At 39.4% G+C, this 14,180-nt stretch overlaps 1 long non-coding RNA gene across 6 annotated transcripts in view; it reads right to left on the bottom strand.

Moving 5' to 3' along the window:
- LOC110087175 (uncharacterized) overlaps positions 1–14,180 on the bottom strand; it is a 184,423-nt gene that overhangs the window by 11,655 nt on the left and 158,588 nt on the right. For 5 of the 6 annotated variants that reach the window (XR_012083718.2, XR_013540330.1, XR_013540332.1 and 2 more), the window contains one exon: positions 4,376–4,439. The exons of the other annotated variant lie outside the window; for it this stretch is intronic. This is a non-coding gene — a long non-coding RNA (uncharacterized LOC110087175). The remainder of the gene's footprint in view (positions 1–4,375; positions 4,440–14,180) is intronic. 6 annotated transcript variants of the gene reach the window in all.

The raw sequence follows: 14,180 nt of genomic DNA on the forward strand, positions 1-14,180 counted from the left end.
CTACCCGTGTCATCAAGTGCAAATTGTCACTCCTGTAGGCTTCTTTGAATAGAACCACCATTTTGTTTAAGAAACACACGTCATTTTTTCTTTGCGGTGCTCTTAGGAACCCTTGGGGCCTGTTCACACTTTACCACAGGTAGCACTTTGCCCATCTTTTATACGGCGTCAAACAAAGATTGAAGCTGAAAACATATTTGGGGAACATATCAGGATGTTTAAAACCTCAATTGTGGGGCCACCCCCTCCCAGCTGATTTATTTTTTAAGATCCCAGTTGTAGTCATGATTAATATTTTTCCCTAACATGTAACATCAAAAATCTGTTATGAATGTCTTAGGAAGGGAAAGTTAACATCAGGATTCAATGAAGGACCTCCCCCTTTCCACAAAATGAACGTTTTACAGATAATGTGTCTCATATTGCTCTGGAGTGCAAACTTTATACCACTGCCAATTTTTCTATAAAATATTCTAATTAAACTTTCACATATGTATGCCAAACTGAAGGAAAGGAATCAAGAAGGCATTGTTGAGGAAAGATGGCTGACACACTTGGATAACATAATTGGCCAAATCCTATTGCATAAATTTATGATCCCAAACTCCCAATCTGGCAGTTTCTTTTGATTTGTTTTGTTTTACTATTAAAGGTTCTTCCTAATATCCTAAGGCTCCCGAAGGCTTTCCCTGGGCAAAAAGGTGCTCAAGGAGCCTCAGAAACTGAAATATGGGGATATGGAGCTTTCAATTAAAATAAGTTAAATTTTAACAACATTAATTAGCTGATGACATCATCAGTGTCCACCAGTGTAAATTTACAACAATAGGATTTTGGCCAATCTATTTTCTAGTTAAGGAGTCAGGGTTTATCTGAAGTCTGCACTTATATTCTGAAGGAACGAAGGAAGGAAGGAAGGAAGGATATTGATTATTTTAGCACATTTGCTTCTTGTACCCTATAAATTTTTATTTCAGATGCAACAAAAACAATTATTTCTAACAATAAATTGCACATGATCTTTAGATTCAACACCTTTAACCAGCAATTTTAGGACACAAGCAAATGAATCCATCTAATGAGAATCAGAAATGATAATGGCTTTTCCCCCACCTAGCAAAGGTGTGACACAACCATGGCCTTCCAAAGCAGATCAGAATCTTTATTTGAAAATTTCTTTGCTATTTTTGCACTGTTAGTGTTTTATAGAGTGGAAAGCAATTAGTTTTATAACAGGGGAATAGGTTCAAACCCTGTTTAAAAGTCAATGAGTGCCTAATTGTTCCGTTGCTTGGAAATACCACCCAGTCATTGCTGTTTATGAATCTTGCTATTTTGACGAAAGCCTACAATTTAGGACCTTTCCACCCCACACACCACCTTTTCTGCTTCCTCTTGAATCACAAAGAAATATTTCAGTATTGCTGAAGTCACAGTGTAGACGCTAGATTCTCATGGATTACTTTTTTTAAAAAATGAAATTTTATTTGACTAAGCATCCTTAAGCTTTAAAAAGATTATGGATAAGAAGCACACAAGGAAAGCGGAAAGCCCAAGTAAAATTGGAACAGGCTTGTTTAAAGTCTAGGAGCTACCCATTGGAGATTATTATTTATTAGCTATATTCATATCTTGCTTTCCCTTTGATGAGCTGAGATGATGTACAAAGTTTTTCTCTGTCTCACCTTACCCTCACAGCAATCTTGTAAGTTAGATCTTGCTGAGAGCGAGGGAGGTACCTGACTGGCCAAAGTACTGTCCCAGTACGTTTCATGGCTGAGCAATGCCTCAAGCATTGACTTCCGAGGTTGATATCGAACTCTAAAACCATTACATCACACTCATTTTCCAGTGGCTCTTCCTAGGCATTGGAATAGGATGTTATCTATTTCTTTAGATTGATGACAGAGTCCATAGATAGCTTTTGGCTATAACAAGAGTGCCAACTCTTCACTTGCGATTCCACCCTCATGAGTCAGTGAGCTGTCACTGATGTGAGGATGTATGTAAATACAAATACGGTTCAGAAATAGTACGTGTCTCCTTGTAAGCAGAAAATGAGCATAACAAGAGAATGACAGGACCAAACATTTGTCAGTGATGTTCTAGTTTTGTACCTCAAGGACCAAAGCAATTACTTGTGTGTTTCACTTTGTTTTTAATGGATGGAAGCATTTTTAAACCCCCTCCCATCAGAAATGATACTGTGCATTTTAGTACTACAGTGGTGCCTCGCTAGACAATGATAATCTGTTCCACTGAAATCGCTGTTTAGCGAAATCATTGTCTAGCGAAAAGCATTTCCCCATTGGAATGCATTGAAACCTGAAGAATCATCGTTGTCTAGTGAAGATCGGCCATAGGAAGGCCGCTTTGCAAACCGCCGATCAGCTGTTTAAATCGCTGTCTTGCGAAGCTTAGGTCCTGAAAACACCTGTTTTGCGAGTGTGGAGGGAGCTGTCAAAATCGTTGTCTAACGAAAATCGGTTTGCGAAGCAGGGACCAAACATTGTCCAGCAAAATCCCCCCATAGGAATCACTGTTTTGTGAATCGCTATAGCAATCGCAAAAAGTCAATGTCTAGCGAAAAAACTGTCATGCGGGGGGTAACTGTCTAGCGAGGCACCACTGTATAGGACACTGCCATCTCATTCCTTGCTCATTCTTCATTTTGTGATGATTTAGTCAGAGGTTTCTTCTGAGTGTCCTGTGTCTCTGCTTTTATTGTCACTCATTTTGGATAAAAGTGTCATTACAAGCACTTAGCAAGCTTGTGACATGTTTGTGTATTCATACCTTAGGAAAAGGACATTAGTTGGGGCTTCTTTCCTTAGACAACAGCCCCCAGCATCTTACAGTCCACATGGCTACTGGTAACTGTGTGATTCCAAAGTCAATTATACCTTCAGCTATATTTTCAGCTTGTCTGCAGTATGGGGAAAAAGCTAAAAAACCATGTGGCCCTCAGAGAAGAGCCAGACTTCAAAGCCAACCATGCTATATATTGAATGGCTTTGGTTGGCTGCTACAGTGCATATTCATCATCCCTAAACCACTGAAGAATAGGAGAAAACTTTGAATGCTTTTAGCCATGGAGTTTGCAACCTTGAAATTTCAGGACAGCGAAAAGAGCCACCATCTTCTAACTCTCACCAGATCAGGGACTGAAAGCAAAGTTACTTCCCTGCTTATTTGTGTAGAAACAAAGAATGAGCGCCAGCCTACAGACAAACAAATCAGATTTTCTTTTCATGTGTCTGCTTTTTCCTCACCCTGTGAACAAAGCAATGTCTTTATCTCTTCTTCTTCCTCCTCCTCTTTGTGGAGAAACAAAAGCCAAACAATCCCCCCACTACCACCACCAAAAGGAAAGAAAAGCAAAGAGTGGGGAGGGGGGAATCAAATAGGCAACAAATAATTTTACCATTACCAGGTAATACGCGTTAATTGCTCAGTTTATATACTCTGAATGACATACCATTAGAGACTGTGTATGCATTGTAACTAGAGCATTAATAAATTTAAAATGTGCCTATTAGGATGACAGCTTTGGAGGTGCAAAGGAATAACAGTTATCACTTGGCAGAAGCAGATCTCACCCCATCTGCCGAGACTTTGCATACATTTTCAGCTTCCTGAGCAATGATTAGGGCTGTCAGAACCTCTTTAACCTTCTAACTGCTGGTCCCAACTGGCCTTAATTAGAGACTAATGAATTCAGAAGATGCAGGCCGTGAGGAAAACTGCCTTGACAGTTTGTGTACAAATTAAGCCCCAATTACTTCATGCATCTTTTGCATTGCTGATACAAGTCTCTGTTATTATTTTTTGAATATGGTCATTTTAGCATAAACCGAGAACTTTGCTAATGTATTTTGTCATTTTTATGGCTCATCATAAGGAGATGGTGTGGTGTGGGGGGCAGGAATACCAAGAGGGCTATGAATATGTGAAATAAGCTACTGTAGGGGGAAAAAGAAATTCATTTCCCTCTTGGGAATATCATCTAACCTTCTCCCCTCCCCTTTTCTTTTCTTTTCTTTCCTTTTTATAAAGGAAAAAAACAACAACAACAACTCATCACCCTGATATATTATTATTGTGGTTAGGTGCATAATGATCACAGTGCAAGAAGCAGACATAAACTTACAGTCTGCATATTTTTATTAGCACTGTAAAGGCTGCCATTAACATAGAATGGAAAACAAACAAAAGAGAAATGTAACATTTTGGGAAGTGGTGACAGAAAACGTTTTCGCTTGTCTATGTTAGCAGATCATTCTTATCATCGGGCCTCTCCCCTGCCTTATCATGGACAATTGTGTAGCGCAGGTGTTAAAGTAGCTCTTTGATGCTGAACATGGGGCTGCCTTACCAGATGACCTTCTTCTTCCCTCCTTGAGGCACCATTTTGCCAAGAGTCTCTTCAGCTGATCAGACTGGTTTGGTACAGAAAGAGAAAAAATGAAAGAGAGACAGAGACAAAAATGCAACCCATTTTTAAGGATCAGTTCTAAATAATAGAGTGACTACTAGAATTATTTCCCTGTCTATGCACAAATGGGATGTGGGATGCTGGGAGAGAAACATTATCTGACAAAATCTAAACAGCATAGTTATAGCAGATTGATGGCAGTGTAGCTGTCCTGGTGCCATCTTATGGAAACTTGGGATCTTTCCTTGGGGGAGACACTTAGCATTTCCAGCTGTAGTGCAGAGAATTATATGCACCTCCCTAAGTTAAAAACATCAGGATTCTGTAGGATGGAGCCGTGGCTGTTAAACTGGCATGGAATTGCTATAAATGTATACTGTGGATATAGACTGGAAGGATGCAGGAATGTATGGGAGCTTGCCATCAGCTTTCCCCACCCCAATGCCTTCTGAAAAGTTTAGCCTTCAGTACAAAGTCAATTGGCTTTGAGGCAGCAAAGTAAATTCTTGGACAGCTTGCCTTAGCAAGTTTTGGCAACCTTAAAATGCTGGACCAGGGCAGAGCTCCTTTGCGGGGAGGGGGAATAGCCCACCTGCTTGTCACGCAGAAGGCCACTGGTTCAATCCTTTACCTCTCCAAGTAAAGGGATTAGGTTGCAGGAGTGGAAGACCTCTGCCAGATACCTTGGAGTATAGAACCACTGCCAGAGTGGACAACACTGCATCAGATGGACATTGAGGTTGCTAACCTCTTATAACTCAAGTTGAGCTTATAACTCAACTTCTCAGTCACAACCCCGCACTGAATTATTTGAGGTAAAATTTGTTAACTCAGGGTGGGTTTAAGGCTGAGAGGAAACCTCGCAAGACTTCCTAACTCAGGATAGGGTAATAAGGATTTAAATCTGTTTTTCATACATAAAATATGACAACCATCTTCTTGTTTTAAATATATATTTTTGGTTAGTATGTACCAGATGTCAGGGCGCTGACTGGAGTTACAGGGGATTGCTATATGCTTCTCTGATTCTGCAGGCAGGGAGACAAATCTTTAAGCAAGCAACATTAGAAGGCAGGGAAAAATTATTTGTATGTGTGAGATGGGTTTAAATCTGGACACTCATCTCCACCCGCTCCTAGTGCATGTGTGTTGCAGTTACACAATGTTGCAACACCGAAAAACAGACAAGAAAAAAGCTGGGAGCAGGAGTAAGAGACTTAAGGAGACAGCCTTGCATGGGGGTGTGTGTTTACATATGCTTGACCTATTGTGTCGTTTGAAACAACGGGGCAGAGAGTAGAGTGTCAACAGCACCATGGTTCATGAGACTTTATATAGAAGCCGCAGCAGCAACAACACAGGGCTGAGGAGGAAAATGGCTGGCTGCTGAAACTTCCACAACTCCCCTCTGTAGTGCGAGGTCTGGAAGACATCATGCATCATTTGTGCTACAGCTAAGACTGCACACATGGTGAGGCCTAGCAGGAACAATGGTAACCTCTGCCACGGTGCAAAGGATGGCAAACACTGACAATTATATTCTGCTTTGTTTGTTTGCCATATATTACCTGGTTATTCTGGGTTGGCCCAAATTCTAGGCCCATTTACCGGAATTCCCCTCATGCCAGTTTCCAGTCAGAAGCCATTCCATGCCTCTTTCCAACCCTTATTTGGCTACTTTTATGACATGACAAGGATTCATCCCACAACATTACAAGCAACCTCCCTCAGTCTCTTGTTTCGACCCTGAATCTCAAGGAATGAGATACTGTCCCGGCAACCATGATTTAGAAATATGGTCATAATTAATGCATATTTAAGCTCTTCTCCAGCCAAGCTGAAGACCAGGAAAATCAAAGTGGGAGAAAGAACAGATTCAGATAATTAGGTACCTTGTAGTAGCTGCATAAACATTACATGGCATACATGTAATTGTATGCTGAGGTTGTGATCAGTACTCATTGAGCATGTGCTTATTGTGATTTATTACATTTAATGCCAACTTTTGGCTAAAATAGTGCTAAAATTATTTAATAATCATAGTTTAAATCAAAGGATTTTTTTTTAAAAATGAAAAGTTGAGCTATAAAATCATGAAAAAAAAATCACCATAATTAAAATTACTGAAACCACTGAAACAAACATAAAAACAATTTAAAAAGCCAGTCTGAAGACATATCTTGACCCCCATTCTAAAAGCAACAAAACTGACTATAATTCTTGGGAGAACTGTATTTGGGACAATCTGGGAGCAAGCAAGACAGGAGAAAGCACTCTCCTCTGTGCCCGACAAGCAAGTTGCCTCAGGTACTGGAATTCTCAAGAGGACTCAAGAATATAGGTTCTGTATCCCCACTCTTTCTTTCCCCTCAGTCTTCCAATGGCTAATGCAGAATGGTGAAAGAGTTGTAAGGGAGAAACCCAGAACTGGAAAGGTCATTCTTTTGGATAACACCTTCCAGAACCCTGCACCATGTTGGCTGGGGGACTTTGGGACAGAAAAGTAATTTCTCTAAGTAACTTTGAGCAGTAACGATTCATAGGTGGCTTTTGACCAGAGAAGGGGGGTGTCCCACTATGATATTTTGAAATGAGGGTCCCCCTTGCCTGCGCTATGAGATACCTCTGCAACTACAGTATGTGACGAGAGATCAAAGAATGGCCCAGTGAGGCTGCATGTGTTCAGCTGCATGTGATAAACTTGTAATTTGTATGATTTTATGCTGGTCCAATAAAAAGTGTGCCCCTGCCCCATCTCCACAGCAAAAAAAGAAAGAAAGAAAGAAAAGAAAAGAAAAAGAAAAAAAGAAAAAAGAAAAAGAAAAAGCTTTTTGTTGTTTCAAAACAGGCAATCAGATTTTGAGTTTGCTTTTGTGTGTGTGTCTGTGTGTGTGTGTGTGTGTGTGTGTGTGTGTGTGTGTGTGTGTGTGTGTGTGTGTAGCAATCACATAGTAATTGGCAGCCTTTTGTTCTGAACAGCAGGGTGTAAATGATTAAAAAAACCATGCAGTAAGGATGCTTAAGAATGACTGGATTCACCTCTCAGACATATAACATCAATTTTTGGACTCTTGTCTACATTTTTTTTTTTTGCACTATTCATGTAGGGGTTGTGCTGAGCCTGAGGAAGTGGAGTTTTCTCTGTGAAAGCTTGCTATTTATTTATTTATTTATTTATTCAATTTATATGCCGCCCAAACTACCCAGAGGTCTCTGGGCGGCTTACAATAATTAAAATTCAATACAGCAAAAGATAAAATAATTAAAATACAATTAAAATACAATTAAAATTGCCATCAGACCCACAGCTAATATTATTTCAATTAAAAGCCTTCTGGAACAGGAAGGTTTTGACCTGGCGCCGAAATGTCATCAGCGTCGGCGCCAGACGAATCTCAGTCGGGAGGGCATTCCATAGTCTGGGGGCAGCTGCCGAAAAGGCCCTTTGTCTACAAGCCGTCCCTCTTACCTCCTTAAGGGACGGCTCTTTCAAAAGGGCCCCCTGGCTAGATCTTAACTGCCGGGTAGGTTCATATGGAAGGAGGCGGTCCAATAAAAAGCTATTACCCACCTTGCATTTGTGTGACCTTGGGGACCAGATGGCCTTATCTTTCTTCTTCCTGTGTTAGGATGCAAACCTATAGACACTTCTCTGAGGGTAAGTCCCACTGAACCCAAGAAGTGTTACTAGATATGCCTGTAAGTCCTGTAAGTAGTGAAATGGTTACCACCAGCTCCTAGTAACCTGCATTCAGTTATTGAATAGTGCTTGAATTAAAGGTGAGGATTCCAAACCTCCATCCTTTGTGTTTTGTGATTTGTAAAGCCAACCTGACATCCTGTTCTTGAGATCTGTACTATCCATACCTCCCTTGTCCCATGGTTCTGCTTTTTTTCTCTCTATAGAGATAATGGATAAATAAAGAAACGGGACCATAGAAAATCATCTTCTTCTAAGACATTGTAAATGAGTGGAAAGAAAGGAAATCTTCATTTGTTCTGCTTCTTATTTTATGTTTCAATGTACATGACAATTCACTTAGTAATATAATCAAAAGACAATAGTTTCTCCCGATAAGTTTGTGTGGACGGTGGCTGGAGCAAGTTTACAGAAGATTCCTTCTTATATCACATTCTGAGCTGAAATTCTCCTGGGGAAAATTCACAAGAGACAGACTAGCTGACCACACATATAAATGGATTTAAGTCATTAAACATCCTCATCCTTTCCTTCCATTTCCTTTTTTGTATACCACATCAGAAGTATTGTAAAAGGAAGAATTACTCATCTGAGCTTTCTTTCAGTGTGTTCCTTCTGAAAAGGTGAATCAACTTTTAAAAATGAATATATATGAATATATATATATATGCCTTCTTTCCTCTGGGGCATATGTGTGTCAAGGCAGCTCAGAACAGCAACAATATGTTTTACAAAACGTCTTTGCAATTTAAAAACAAAGCAGTAGCTTTGAAATATAAAGATAGGTGCAAAAAATTAAAAGTCGCCCGAAGAAGCAGATTACAGACTGATTTTTTTTTAAAAAAAAATTGCATTCTTAGTGCATTCCTATTGCATTGGCAAGATTTTTCTTTGGTTTCAGATGTCACCTACCTTTATACACTTGCAGATTTGGCACTTGGTTTTATTGAGAACCAGAAGCCAGTGAATGCATTATTATTGAACATACTCTTGCTTTAAGAGCAAACCAAAAATGTCCCCCTAGAAAAATGGTGAGATTAAAAAAAGAAGAGAAGAGATGGAAAGAGAATGGTGTGAAAAACCTAAGCCCAGATTCTCTTTTGCTCCTCTCCAGGGGTAGGAGAGCACATGGAAGCAGCTGAAGGACTGATGCCACCACCAATTCCCTGATGCCAGTGTTGTGGAATCTGAAAATATAAGCCCAAGATCTGCTGATGGTTGGTCCGAGGGCATTATGTGGCCAGCAGCTGTGGATGTTAGATTTTAGTTAATTAAACCATAATTAATGCCTTGCATTCAAGCCTGTCTTTGTGCTCGTAATGTCACAGGTGACCTCCTGGATCAACCCTTTTCTCATGCCTGATCTTTTCCCTCCTTTTTTTTTTTTTTTTGGCACAAGTCCCACATGCATTTTATGCAACTATTTTTAAACATCTCTAATGATGATGACTCACTACCTCACTCAGCATTGTAAGCAGTTATTCCCTTCTTCGCTTAATTGCCCTGATAATTAAGCACTGATTTCTTTACATCGTACCGAGTGATTTTAAAAAATATTTCATTTCAAACTAATCCAAGTCATCCACACAAACAGCAGTTACGCCCCTACTGTTTCGGCATCCCACTTGAGTATAATTTTATCACAATTTTATCTTCTTTCCCAAATGTATAGGCTAGCTGTTTTTGCGCATCAAAAGTACAGTCCATTTTCTCTGCTGATCCACCAAAGCTCAAGTGGAAATAAATCAGTTACTACGGCTCTTTAGATTTCCTTTTACATTTATTTTCACATTAGATGCTGAAACAGACTGTCATAGATGAGGGTGCAGGGGAATTACGGTACCCTTCCTTCTGACTTTTTAATCCGGCCTAGTTCTTGTTACAGAATGTAACAGCGTTCTGTGTCTGGTCACGCTGGCCAATGGCCACGGAAACTGTCTATGAACAAACGCTGGCTCTACGGCTTGGAAACGGGAATGAGCACCGCGCCCTAGAGTTGGACACAACTGGACTAAATGTCAAGGGGAACCTTTACCTTTACCTAGTTCTTGTTAGCCTTATCTTTGCCATTTATTTTATTGCTTTTTTAATAAGTTCTAGTTACAATCATTGATGACGTGAAATCAAGCATGTTTATGTTCTTGAGAAACATTAAAAAAACCACTATTGATATTTCTTTATATCACAGGAAACGATATATTTCTTTTTTTTAGAACTGCTTTCATTTCCAATTTTTGTTATTTTGTTCTAATAAGTCATAAACTAATTTTGAAACTTCAAGTTGGCGAACAAATACTTTAGGTTAAAGTGAAATAAATATTTCAATTGGATATCAAGCAAATAAGGAATACTGAAAGCTTTTTTTTCATATGCTAACTTTCTACATGGAAGGAGCCTTTTGACCAAAGAATCGTGACTCAAACACAACGTCCTTCCTCTTGAAGTCCTGGATAACATACTCTTTTTATTTCTGTGCATTTGGAAAAGGAGGCCTGTTTTTGCTGTCAGGCTGTTTATATAGCCATTCTGGAAACTTAAGACTTCCATGATCAGCATCTTTATGGAACATACACCAGCCATTGTCTGTGCATTGTTTCTAGCATATGGGTTTATCATTCCAAGACTGCAGTCTGCCAAACCTTGTTAAATAGTTCTTCATTCTATGGCCGCCTCATTAATAAATTACTCATAGTTTGAATTGCCATCTTTTTTCTTCCCAGCTGCCTCTTCCCCAATATCAATCCTTATGACTATATTCACACTCAGTTACTTCTAGAAGGACCATGCAACACGGTGGCTTTGTAACATTTATACAGCACTTTTAAGTGTTTAAAGCATTTCATGTGTGTTTTCCTGTTGTATTCCTTACTATAACCTTGTGAGGTAGGGATGGACAACTTTTGAATATCCAAGAGCAGAATGGACCTCCTTGCAAGTTTATCACCAAAGGAGAGATCAGAGGCAGAGACTTCCTAATTTGCATATTGGGCAAAAAACTAGAAGAAAAAATAAGACAAAAACCTTGTTGGACCTTGAAGACTAATTGCTATATACTTTAAGGTGCCTAATTCTTTTGGTCTTCTTTATTTTTTTAATTTTTCTTTTGTTTTTTTTCCTGATATGCTAGCACAGACTAACATGGCCACTTCTACTAAAACTTCCTGATTTTCAGTTCGCCTTAGGAACCTGCTTGTTAAGCTGAATCTAACAAGTCCTAGATGTACAAAGTTTTGGACTGCAACTCCCAGATGTCCCCAGGCAGCTATGCTACTGAAGAAATCTAGGGGTTGTAGTCCAAAAGCAGAAAGCCGCACATCTCTATTTGAAATTGATTCCCGCTGAAACCAAGGAACTTTCCTTCCAAGTAAATGGAAGGGCATGTTTAACCTCAAGAAAAGAAGACTGCAGGGAGATATGATAGCACATTTCAAACGCTTGAAAGGTAGTCATACAGAGGAGGGGCAGGATCTGTTCTCAATCATCCCAGAGTTCAGGACACATAATTATGGGTTCAAGTTAAACAAAGCCAGATTTAGGCTAAATATCAGGAAAAACTTCCTAACTGTTAGAGCAGTCCAACAATGGAACCAATCACCTCAGGGGGTGGTGAGCATTCCAATGCTGGAGGCATTGAAGAGAAAATTGGAGAACCATCTGTCAGATCTGCTTTGGTTTGGATTCCTGCATTGAGCAGAGGGTTGGACTAAATAGTCCTATGGGCCCCTTCCAACTCAATTATTGTATGATTCTGTGATAAATATAAGCATCATTTTGTGATCAAACATTCTTATGTTCTCAAGACCATTTCTGCACCATTTTAGGGGATGCTCCTTAAAAATGCCAGTATGCACTGTGTGTCTTCTACTTTTCATGAGAATAAAACTGGCTGAGAGCTTTGAATCTCCTCTCTGCTTTCAAGCTTTAGTTTTCCATCTGGACACACCATTCAGTTAATCTATCCCACCAGACCAGCTAGAATGGAGGCAGGGGGAGGATTAAATAAACAGCAAATTAGAAATCATAGGGCAGTTAGTAGCCCTTCTCTCCTATGTCAGATATTTGTATTTAACTGCTTTGCATCTCAGCAGAGCATCTCATCAAAAAAAGAGAGAGAAAGCCCTGACATACTCTACGTATAAAAATTTAAAACCTCATTGATAACCCATCTGGCATACTCCTAATTATGAATCTCATAGAGGACTAATATTCCCATCAGAAGAAATGGAGTTGATATAAAAAGAGAAATGTGATTATTAATTTCATTTGTGCTCTGTCCCTTGAGAAAAGTAACCATTTTGATTTGGGCTTGTGTGGGGCTTTTTAAAAAGCCTTTGCAGTAAGACAAAACGAAAAAAAAAATGCCTCTGATTTTAAGACATTTGAATGACTTTAGATGAGCTTAGATTTGAGAAATGGCTGGCATATGAACTTCATTTTTCCACCTCTCAGTGGAGAGCTGCATTGACTAATCCTGATTCCAAAGAATACAGCTGTCTTGTAAAATGAACAAAAAAAGTTTTTTTTAAAAAAATCCTATTAATTATGCTACAAACAGCAAGTGAGGCAAAACTGGAATTATCAACATTTTCTTTGGCAGCTCTCCTGCATCTTTTGCAGCTGTATAAGAGACAGAAATTTAACAGGTGCAGCTTTCTTTTGCCATGACAGGCAAAGCTAGACCAAATTAATTTCTGGACCACCATGCAGCTGTTAAAGAAGCCCTATTGGGGGGGGGGGAGTAAAAGATGCTGCAACCCAGATAGAGTCATCTTTCCCCCTTTGTTCAGATTGAGTTTGAGAATGGCAATAACAATACTGCCAGCTATGGGCATACTGAGCTGGCCGGATACAGTAGGTCAGTGGTTTAGGTATCTGGCTGTAGAGCCAGAGGTTGAGCATTCAATTCCCCACTGTGCCTTCTGGTAGAACAGCCAGCCTTGGGCAAGCTGCACCTTGGGAATAGTAAACCACTTCTGAGTACTCTCTACATAGAAAAACCCTGGAAAGGGTAGCCATAAGTTGGGATCGACATGATGGCACACAGTTGTTTTTGTTGTTGTTTTTGTTGTTGTTGTTCAAAAATACCAGCCAGTCAATCAAAATTATAAAAACCATGACTGGTATTATATAACAGATACACGTTTAAAACAGAAACCTAAATATCTGTTAAATATTGATGCAGTATGTATGCAGTTGCTAATATTGGGTTTTGTTTTTTTTAAAACCTCTGATGGTATTATTTCTGAGATCTGCAACTGCTTATTATACTTTGTGAGTGGTGGTGGTGGTGGTGGTGATGATGATGATGATAATGATGATGATGATGATAGACATACTAGTATGGAATGGTACCCATGGAACCAGTTGGTTTCATCCTCCTGAAATAACGTGAACACAGCTGACCTAATACATTTTGCTGCCTGATACAAAGGACAAACTGGCACACAGCACACGATGCCTGGTTTTGTGTAATATTAGGAAAGTTGTTTTGCCCAAGATGTTTTTGTACAAAAAACCCTTGTATTTTGTAAGAACAACCTTGTATCTTAAAAAAAGAGAATGCACTTCTGCACAAAGTGCACATTCTTACCTAAAAAGGGCATTTTTAAAAATTAATGCAATGTGAAAAAAGGACAAAAACTCTAATACTATTGCCCAGCACAGAGAAAACCTTTGAAATGTTTCATTCTCACATGCAAAAGCAAAATACGGGCTTTCACAGGAATAGTGCCAGACATGGTATCCCTTTATGCCAGTATAGCACATATATGATGGGTTGTGAGAACAACCTTGGATGATGCTCTTTGATATTGCAACAGGAATAGAGAAAACGTGCCACAACAACTTTATTAGTGGTAGTGTAACTTGGTTCTAACACAGCAGAACATAAACTCATTCCCAGCTCATGAACCACATGGGGTCTGCTGAACTTCTCCAGCCAGCCCACAAAACACTGATTTGTCACTTGTCCAGAAACCAGCATTTTGTATTTGAGTAAGTGGTTCAACCTTAGTTAGTTAGTTAGTTAGTTAGTTAGTTAGTTAG

Source organism: Pogona vitticeps, chromosome 1, assembly GCF_051106095.1.
Source record: "Pogona vitticeps strain Pit_001003342236 chromosome 1, PviZW2.1, whole genome shotgun sequence".
Lineage (NCBI taxonomy): Eukaryota > Metazoa > Chordata > Lepidosauria > Squamata > Agamidae > Pogona > Pogona vitticeps.